A 10,031-nucleotide genomic window follows, 5' to 3' on the forward strand; every position below is an offset into this window, starting at 1 on the left:
ATTCTCCGTAATCTATCCACTGCTTTTCACACTGCTGATCTTGTCAACTTCTTGTCCTTCTTGGGATTTCATTACTTTGTTCTCTCCTGATTCTCATCCCACCTCTCTGGTTTTTCCTTCAGGATCACTTTCAATAGGCCCTCTTTTTCCACACTATATGGAGGTCTCACAGCACTATGTCCTTGGCCTGATTCTCTTCTCCCTTTACATACTTTCTGTGGACAATGTCATCCAAACATATGCCTTCAATCATCATCTTTATACAAATAACTCACAAATCTACTTTTTCCACTCTGTTTTTTCCTCGCTTCATCCAATCTTGTGTCATGGCCTGTCCCTGACATCTTCTAGATGCCTTACTGTCAACTTAAATTTAACACAGTCAAAACAGAACTTTTGATCTTTCCTCTCAATTACCTACATCAAGATTCTTGTCTTCACCTTCAACACCCTGAGGCTACAATAACACATTGTGGGAAGGGGTGGGGGAGCAACCTGCACATAGCAACAGTGATCCAAATAGCCAAGGATGTAACCCTAAAAGTTTAAGTAGGGTTTGCATACATTCATAATTTGGGTAAATTCATACTTTACTTTATAGAGTGCACACTGGATTGCCAGAGGATTTTATATTTATTGTAAAATATAATAACTATTTCACTAACATGGAAAAATGAATGACATAAAAAAGTCTCCTGTTTATACAGTATCCAGTGCACTTATAACTGATGATTTATAAAATACATTGGAGAGCAAATGAGGGATGAATTCAATTTCTGAAACTGCCATCTGCTTACAAAACAGCTTTATGTTTTAGTCATATTAGCAAGTGATTTCTCTGAGCAGTAGTCACAGGGAAGGAGGAAAAAACTCACAGTTTTACTGCACCACTTATTAATGCTGCAGTAGGATTCAGCAAACACATTGTGTGAAAGGAGCCACATGATTTTGATAAAATTTCCTAAGTGTGATTGATTTTTGAATAATTATTAAGAGCCATCACATTTTTCTGATGGTCTATCTAGTCATGCCTCTTGCCTGTGGCAGTGCCAATTATTAGATGTTCCAGAGGAAGTTCTATAACCCCCCCCCCCGGTCCCCAAATGCACTTGTAACAGTGATTGGTACTCTTTAGGTCATATAGCGCTTCCTGGGCCAACAAAAGAACCTCATGACATATACTGTGATACTTTTAGAAGAGGACAACAACCTCTGTGTCCATGATCTTGCATTCAGGCAGGTATCTATATCCTTCTCTATCTTCCTTAAGAACTCATAAAACTTTTACCTTCTCAAAGTCTACCACCAGCTAGTAGGTCAGATACCTATTTTAAGTGGTCTTAAAGAAAATAGTATTTTACTGACCCAGATAATAGAAAACAGATAATAAAATAAAAAGATAGGCAAAAATGCATCAATATGAATTAAATAGAAAATATCACTATATTGACAACAGATTTGATAGAAAGTAGAACCTGTGTACTTGGAATCTCATTTAGTAGAAAAAGGCCTTATGTATGTGTCATTAGATGTAATTTCTCTTAGACAATATTTCTTTAAATATTCATTTGCAATGACGTCTTTCAAATGCAGGCTGCCCCCAAAGAATGTGTTGATGTTTTTTTCTTTTGAGGATCCAATACATTTTAGTGAGTCAGTGTTTTGTTGTTTTCAATGATCCAGAAAACAATATATTTGAGGCAAGTCTTACGATATCACGTGGACAAGTCACAACTGACAATGCTTGAAGGTAACACATCAATATTAAGAAGAATTTATACACACACACACACACACACTTATAAAACTGGACATACATATCACAACTTCATAAAATACCACCCCACAAGGAGAAATTTCTTCTAAATCCAATTGGTGATCAGTCTGTTTCATAAAGTACGAGGATTGATTGTGTATATATATATATATATATATATATATATATATATATAAATGTATAAAATATAAAATATATAATTATGTAATATATACAATCAATCCCCGTACTTTATGAAATAGACTGGTCACCTCTCTCTCTGTATATATACACACACACACAAATATAAGCTCTCAATGCCCCAAGACTGGATGCAGTCCCATTGACTGCAGTTGGCTTCCATGAGAGCTCAGGGGTTGGCAAGTTGAAGGACTGGGACAGGAATTATAACACTTTAAATCATACAATATAATTTGAAAAAATGTGTATGCACCCAGCTGACCTCTGCCAAATCCCATTCAGAAGAGAAGTGGCTTAGTTGGATATTTTGTAAATGACCAGTACAATAATTGAACCTATCCCTTGCATTATACAAAATTCAGAATACCTTATGCCTATACAGTGTTAGTCATAGTTTAATGACATTTTGCCTGAAAACCTTAAATAAAATTATAAAAGTTGCCATTGTATTATAGTTATTGCAGTTTTCTTCATTTTCATCTTTTCCATTATATTTAAAGAGCAGATTCTCCATTTTTGGAACCTGAAGGTTTGATGTTTTTTGTTTGTTTGTTTGGTTGGTTTTTCAGTGTTTCAGTGCCCAGAGTCTGTCTCCATGAGAATGTATAACTCTTTAAAAGTTACAGTAAAAAGAAAACAAAGCTAGCCCCATGATTAAAGAGAAAATGTTACAAAGGCAGTTTAAAGATGTTACCTTGTGCAGTTTAGATAAAAGGAACATGGGGAAGATTTTCATAGAAGCATAGAAAATTATAGAAGGTCTACGAAATGTCAGCATGGATTACCTTTCAGCATTCTAAGGAATATTGAACATGGGGTCATAAACGTAAGTTAAAAGGAAAAATATGAACAGCAGACATATAGAAGCCCTTCCTCACTCAGAAGGAAATAAATATTTTAAATAGACTCTGTGTCTTTGGGTGGTATTTTTTGGTTTGATTTTTGTTGTTGATTTATTTCTGTAAGGTTAATTCCACAAGGAACATTGAAAAATCCTGATAGATGGTCTTCAGAGGAAATGATTTACTAAACAGAATTATATTAGACCACAATGTCTGGTACATGACTCAGCTTTGATAGAACTGTAATTGTAAGGATAGGTGGCACCCTTTTGTGCACAGTACATCTGATGAAACCCCTATTGCACATTTTAGGGACATAGGGGATAGGAACAGAATCAGACCCAAGTCCTCAAATGTCTAAAAGAACATGAAGGAAAATCCAAGATTAATTAATAGATCTGCTCAAAATATGATAAAATCAGGCAAAACTGACTTTAGTCAGAGCAGGATTGGTCTTCATCACTTTGCACACCTTCTTTCCTGTATGTATTATATATTTGGGGGAAATATTCTGACTTGTGTCCTTTCCCCTCTTGTCTCCCCTACTCCCATTCTACATCTAAGAAAAGCCAAATCACCTAACATCAAATAAATATTAAGACAGTACAAATCCCGAAGGCCAACTGCTGCAGCATTTCAGCAGCCTAAATAAACCTTGTTTGAGTTTACTTGCTTTCATAAAATACTTTTGCCTCAGCTGATCTACTTTCTCCTAATTTTTTTTGAGAAATGTCAATGGCCTGTGTCTTTCCAGTCAACAAATACCTCTCAAAGATGTATACTGTATGCCACTGTAGCCTTTGATATGGTTTGCTTAAACACCAGAGCAAATAATTGAAACTAGTTCCCTTGAAATCAGCTTAGATTTCAGCAGGCATGAAAAAAGAACAGATTTGTAGCTGAATGCTTTCCAAGCAATCTGTTTAGTTCTGCATGTGCTTCAACTCAATTTCATGGTAATTTCATAAGGAGGTTGTATTTTAATCCAGTGTGCTGCAGAGCTGGAAGCTTTTCCCCTTTTCTTTAAAGTAATACAGTTGGAACATTTTTAGGCCATGTTGGTTGATAATATGAATTATTGTTGCAGCATAATTTAAAATACAGACAAATTGAAAATATCTCTCAATAGCTTTCCAATTATTTTCTCCTCTGAGTACCTAGCAATTAGTTTTATATATGTACTTCAATTTACGTGTTTTTCCCCTTTATCCTGTCTTTTTTATTGCCAAAAGCTAATATGCCAAGCACATTCACTTAGCTTAATGAAAGACAACTAACACAAGGTAGTAGCTGGCTGAACTTTGACTTGTATACAGTGGTGTTAAGATCAAAACCCAGGGGAAAAAATATTTCTGTTTAATTAGATGTTAGCAGATAAAAGCAAACTTGCTTGAAATGCAGGTTGTAGTGGCAAGATTCACAGGCAAATTCTAACACAGCACCTCTCAATTTGTTTTACTCTCTCTCTGCATCCCTCTGTTGCTCATGTGTTACAAGAAAGACTCTTCATTTATCTTCAGCTTGGGAAGTATACAAATGTGGAATTACACATTTCCAGTTGCAGTGTGTTCAGAATAATCATTTATAGAATGAAAAGAAAAACACAGTTTACAGGCAAAAAAGAGGAATGTGTATATTAAACAGTTATTTTCCAGCTGTTAATAATGAAAATTCTGCATTCCAGATGACATGGAAATGTGCATTATTTTTTTAAGTATTTAGTAAATAATCTAAATAGCAAATTCAGGCACCAATTTTTACACTTTTAATTTTTTGTCAGTATACTGGATGCTAATGGTGTTCAAGTCTGTGTCTCCTTTTCATCAGACATGAAAAGTGTGGAATCTTTGCTTTCCCAGCATATCTGGCTTGGATGGGAAGTATTTGTCTGAAACTCAATCTAGACTACATAGAGGTAGTATCTGCCTCTCATTTCACTTCTTTTTGTTTTTTTTTGTTTATGGATTCAGAGTGTAATGTCTTAGTGGACCCTCAGTTAGGTACTTGAGTTCTTATGCAATGAATGGAGAGAGATAGGCACCTTAGACTGCAATTCACAAAAGCAAACAAGCTAAATTGGTAGCTGCCTAAATTAGCCAATGGGAGGTGCCAACAAGAGGGGCATATGCTAATCCCTTCCCTAGGTGCTTAAATTCAGGTTGCAGAGAGGCATTTACCTCTCCTTGGGATTATCAGGTGTAAACCCTCTCTTGGCATTAGATACCTATGCTGTTAGTAATAAGGTGGGTGTGTAGATAGTGTGTCTCTCATAATTTTTAGCCCAGTGGTTAGGGCAGTCAGCTGCAATGGGGAGACCTTGGTTCAAGTCTTTCCTCCACCTTATGAGGAGAAGGGATTTGAATTGAGATTTGCCATTTCTCATGTGAGTGCTTTAACCATTTGTCTATGGCCATGGTTCTCAACCAAGTTCCATGGCTGCCTGGGAGGCCGCAAGCAGGTTTCAGCAGGTCTGCCAAAGTAAACTAGAAAGCATACAAAAAATAAAATCCATTTCACCTCACACTATTTCGACAAATGTTTGTTTGTTTTTTTGTTTGTTTTTTAAACCAGAGAGTATGTTAACTTTCCTACATGATATGCACAACCTATTGGCTTCAGTATGTCGAAGCATGCACGGAAACTAACATGTTCACATTTTCAGGTCATGTAGCATACTCTTTGTTCATGTAAGGTGGGCCTTGGAGTTTTTATAGCATGTTGAGGATGGGGGGCTCAGAAAAAAAAGTTTGAGAACTTCTGATCCATGAGATATTGTGATGGGGGGAGCGGTGGTCCTTCAATCTCTCCTGTAAAAGCTGTTGAGAGTGAGAGTACAAGAGAAAAATCCTGAAGAATACTGATTTGATGACAAATATAGTCATGCTGCTACAGAAACCAGTCCTAATGAAAGGTCACCATACAATGGAGAGTAAGCTAATCAGCTGTGGAGCTCCATATTTAATCAGAATTTGAGATATAGTACATTTGGCACATTAACGAATAACTAACTGAGTGTACCCTTTTACTGTTGTCTCTTTAATAAAGCTGTGTCCTTGATCTCTCAATCATATCTCTTTACATTCATTTCTGAGATTCAATTAGCTGTTATATCATGGATGAACTCTGAGTCCAGTCTATAGATATTATAAAATAGATTGATGCAGTAGATCTATATTCTTTGCATTTATTTATTCTGTAACATATACATCACTTAGCTATACATTTCTGTATTTAACATTCATCTATATTATTCTGGTGCAACTTTAAAAAATAAGAAATACCTAGGAGAAAGTTGTGATTTATTTTCTGTTTCAGCTCTATTTGGGTTGTTGAATTCACACTGTGATCATTCAGAGAATGCTAAGAATCTGATAAATAAGTTTGTATCCAGCCATTTTTTTCAATAGCTTACAAAGTGTACTTTTTGTCTTTAAATATCCAATGTTGGTATTACAGTGCTATTTAGATTTATATGATTTTATGAAAATACATTTGTGAAGAAGGGTTGAGCTTATAATGAAGAGAATTGCTTATAGATCTAGGCAGGGGTTCACTAATTCTCATGAGTGGTGTTCTGGAAACCAAGAGTGAAGCCAGATAAGAAGTGGGGGGGGGGGATAAATTTTTGTGAGAAGTGTAAACCTGGTCTTTAAAGTTCTCATTGGAATAATAAGTAGAAGAGAACTGAAATATTCAGCCATTACTGTAGGCAAAGATTACACTAGTGCACCATGGCAGCTGTACTCCTACCACCAACACAGTACATTAAAATCAATGTTTCAATGGAACAGGTCTTGCCAAACACACAAGCTTGGTTGATAAAGGTAACTTCATACATAGATAAGATACTTAGACTTTTGTAAGTGTTCAAAACTGATAAAAGAAAATACTTTTTTTCACAAAGTGCATAATTAGACTGTTGAACTGGTTGCCACAGAAAGTCATTGAGACCAAAAAATTAGTAAGATTAAAAAAAAAGAATTGTATATTTATATGGAGATGACAAAATACCCAGAGTTATCATAATGAATGACAACAAATTCAGGGCTTAAGCCAATCTCTAATTACCAGAGACCAGGAAATGACCTATGCGGGGACAGAGTTCACATCTGGTGTTGGCCACTTCCAGAAACAGGATATTGGACTAGATGAGCCTTAGATCTGATCCAAAAGGGCCAGTTCTGTGTTTGACTTAATATTGCATGACAGCATAATTAAAAATACATGATCAATAAATCACATGTTAAGTGATTAACAACTGGCTGACATATGTTAAAAAGTAGTTGTCAATATACAATCATCATCAAAGTTGGGGTTTGGCAGAGACCAATTCTATGCCTGGCTATTCAATATTTTAATGACCTGGGAAGAAATGTAAAGTGCCTGCTAATAAACTTTGCAGATGACCCAAAGATAGGGAGTATGATAAATAATGATGAATTCAGGGCAATCACACAGAGATCTGAATCACTTGATAGACTGGGCCCAATCAAACAAAATGTGTTTTAATATAGCCAAATGCAATGTTATACATCAAGGAACAAAAACGCCTGTCATACCTGCAGAAGGGGGGACTTTATCCTGGAAAGCAATTGCTCTGAAAAGCATTTAGGGGTCATAGTGGACACATAACTCAGTGTGAGCGTCCACTGACGTGCTGTGGCAAAAAGGGCAAATACAATCCTTGAATTCATGAACAGGGAGTAGAAATAAGGAGGTCATTTTATTTCTGTAAATAGCAATGCTGAGATGGATCCTGGAATTTTGCATATAGTTGTCATGTCTACATTTTTAAAAGGATGTTGAAAAATTAAAAAGATACTAAGAAAAGCCACAAAAATTATTTGAGGGCTAGAAAAAGTGTCTCACAGTGAAAGATTTAAGATGTTTAGCTTATAAAAAGAAGCTCGGGAGGTGATTTGATTACAGTGTACAAGTATCTTCTTAGGGAAAATTATTTCATATTTTCTGAGGTTACTTAATGTAATTCTTACATATAAAATAATTTCAGGAGGTTTAGTGTCCTAGAGTTACCTTAATAAATTATTTGAATTACTATCTAGGTAAGAGAAAAAAATATTTTTTTTCTAATCGCCTGGATTGTATTTTGAATGTATGGAGGAGAATTCCATCTCGATGCGGTTATCAGAATAACAGAGTTGTAGTCTCTGGCAGGAGATTCAATTTATAAGATTATTCTGAAATGAGAGATTTGATGTATATCCTTCAGAGCCTACCTCTGAAGAACAAAGATTCAGAATAGGGAAAAAAAGTAGTCAATGGTACATACACTGCATAAATGTGGAATATTTTTGTTTTCATAATGATTGAGAAGATCTGATCTGCAAATTGTGATGCATTAGCAAATTTGGAAATGCCAAGAATCCAAATTCATTTATAAAGAGATTGACAGATTGTTGCCATCCATTGCACAGATGAACAAAGGGAAGGAAAAGTTAGCTGAGCACTCCACAGGTAGGGACTGGCAATAATTGCCATTCTTGATCTGCGCTGTGTCCACAAAAGGGCAAGGAAGAGCTGAGGCTGGCCAGCAGAGCTAGTTAGCTGTAGAAGTCAGCACAAGTTCCTTTCCTTAAGTAGGGAGGTTCTGGAGTTTTCTGCATGGCTGTAACCACATGAGGCACAATTTTTCTGCTGCTGCTACTGGAGATGTACAATACAGTGTCACAGCCACAAATGAGTCCTAGTGAAAATACATTCCTGTCTCCTGTCACTTCATTTAATGGGGCTGTGCTAATTTCTAAACTGTGTCACCTAAGTCTAAAGACACTAAGTAGAACAACTTTAAAATATTTTCCCTTCATCACTCAGATGGCTATTGAAATGAAAAACCAGCTTCATGGCAGATGAGTACCCTGGAGATTGTTCAGTTTGCACAATACATAAAGGCTTTTTAACACAACTGCATTAGCTCTTACCCAGGAAAAAGCTAAAGATGGATTTAATATTTCATATGGATCTGAAGCGTAATGTGTTTTGAAGATTAACTCAACAAAAAGATCTGCTTCCAATGGTCCCACATGACAACATTTGAACCTTCTGTCTGCCAGGATTTAAAACTTGCATCTGAATATTATGATTTTGCAAAAGTCTCCAGCAAACATCCCTGAAAAGTTATAAACAATATTAAAAGAAATTAAACCAAATATAGCTCAAAATGTATCTAACAGCAAACATGACAACACATTAGATGCTGCTGATATACAAAATCTGTCAATAACACTGAAGAAAGCTATAGCTGGAGACTACCATCTCTTCCCCACCTTACTGTTTTCTATAAAGGGAATTGTTCTCGAGGGGCATCTACTGAAAGCATGTACCAAAGAAATGAGGTTAGTTTTATTAATTTACTTTCTTCACAACTGAATAGCCATAGCTTTATTCTCTTATTCCCCTTGGCACTACTTTGTTCCTTTCTTTAATAACAGTAAATGTGAAAAATCAGGATTTGTTCTATTCAGCTTCATTTCACTTGGAGTGCTGTAGGGAGATGAGATTTGAAATTGTTCACTGTAATATATAGGATATCTGGTGGATTCACTTTACTGATGATGCAATACCATTGCAGATGACTCACTTTGGGATGTACAGCTTTATTAGAGCATTAAGTCTTGAACTCCTGACTCCTTTTGAGTGGCACCCAGCAATTTCTAAGGAAGAATTGCTGAGATCTATAAGTGGTGTTCCTCTTTGAACATTCCGTTGTTAGTGCAAACAAAGCTTGCCAGCAAATCCAACCTAAGCTATGGAGAACAGAAATGTGAAATATGGGGCCTTCTTCTACTCTGACTTATATCATGTGTAGTCAGTTGCAACTGCACAAACTGAGTGCAAAGTGGAGTACAAATTATCATTTGGCAACAGTTTACACATACATTATGTTAACTTTGCACAGCTGTACATGACTGCATAAAGAGAAAGGCAGCAGAGAATCAATCTCAGGGGCAGATCCTTGGCCACAGCTGTAGACATTTATTACTGCCTGCCAGGTGAAATACTAAGGGGGCAGAGAACTGACATAACTGGTTTTATGTCACCCATTCTTTCCACCTCCATGAAAGGGATATGTAGAGGTCACCAAGGGGAAGGGCACAAGGCTCTCTCTCTCTGATCCTCAGACAGTTAGGTGGTCCCTATGGGATTTATGTAGCTGAAATAATTGAGAGCAACCCCTAAGCTCCTCTAAGTTACGCAGGCGGCCATTTAGCTCC

Source organism: Emydura macquarii, unplaced genomic scaffold, assembly GCF_026122565.2.
Source record: "Emydura macquarii macquarii isolate MOO-44397 ecotype Brisbane River unplaced genomic scaffold, CSIRO-AGI_Emac_v2 contig_2473, whole genome shotgun sequence".
Lineage (NCBI taxonomy): Eukaryota > Metazoa > Chordata > Testudines > Chelidae > Emydura > Emydura macquarii.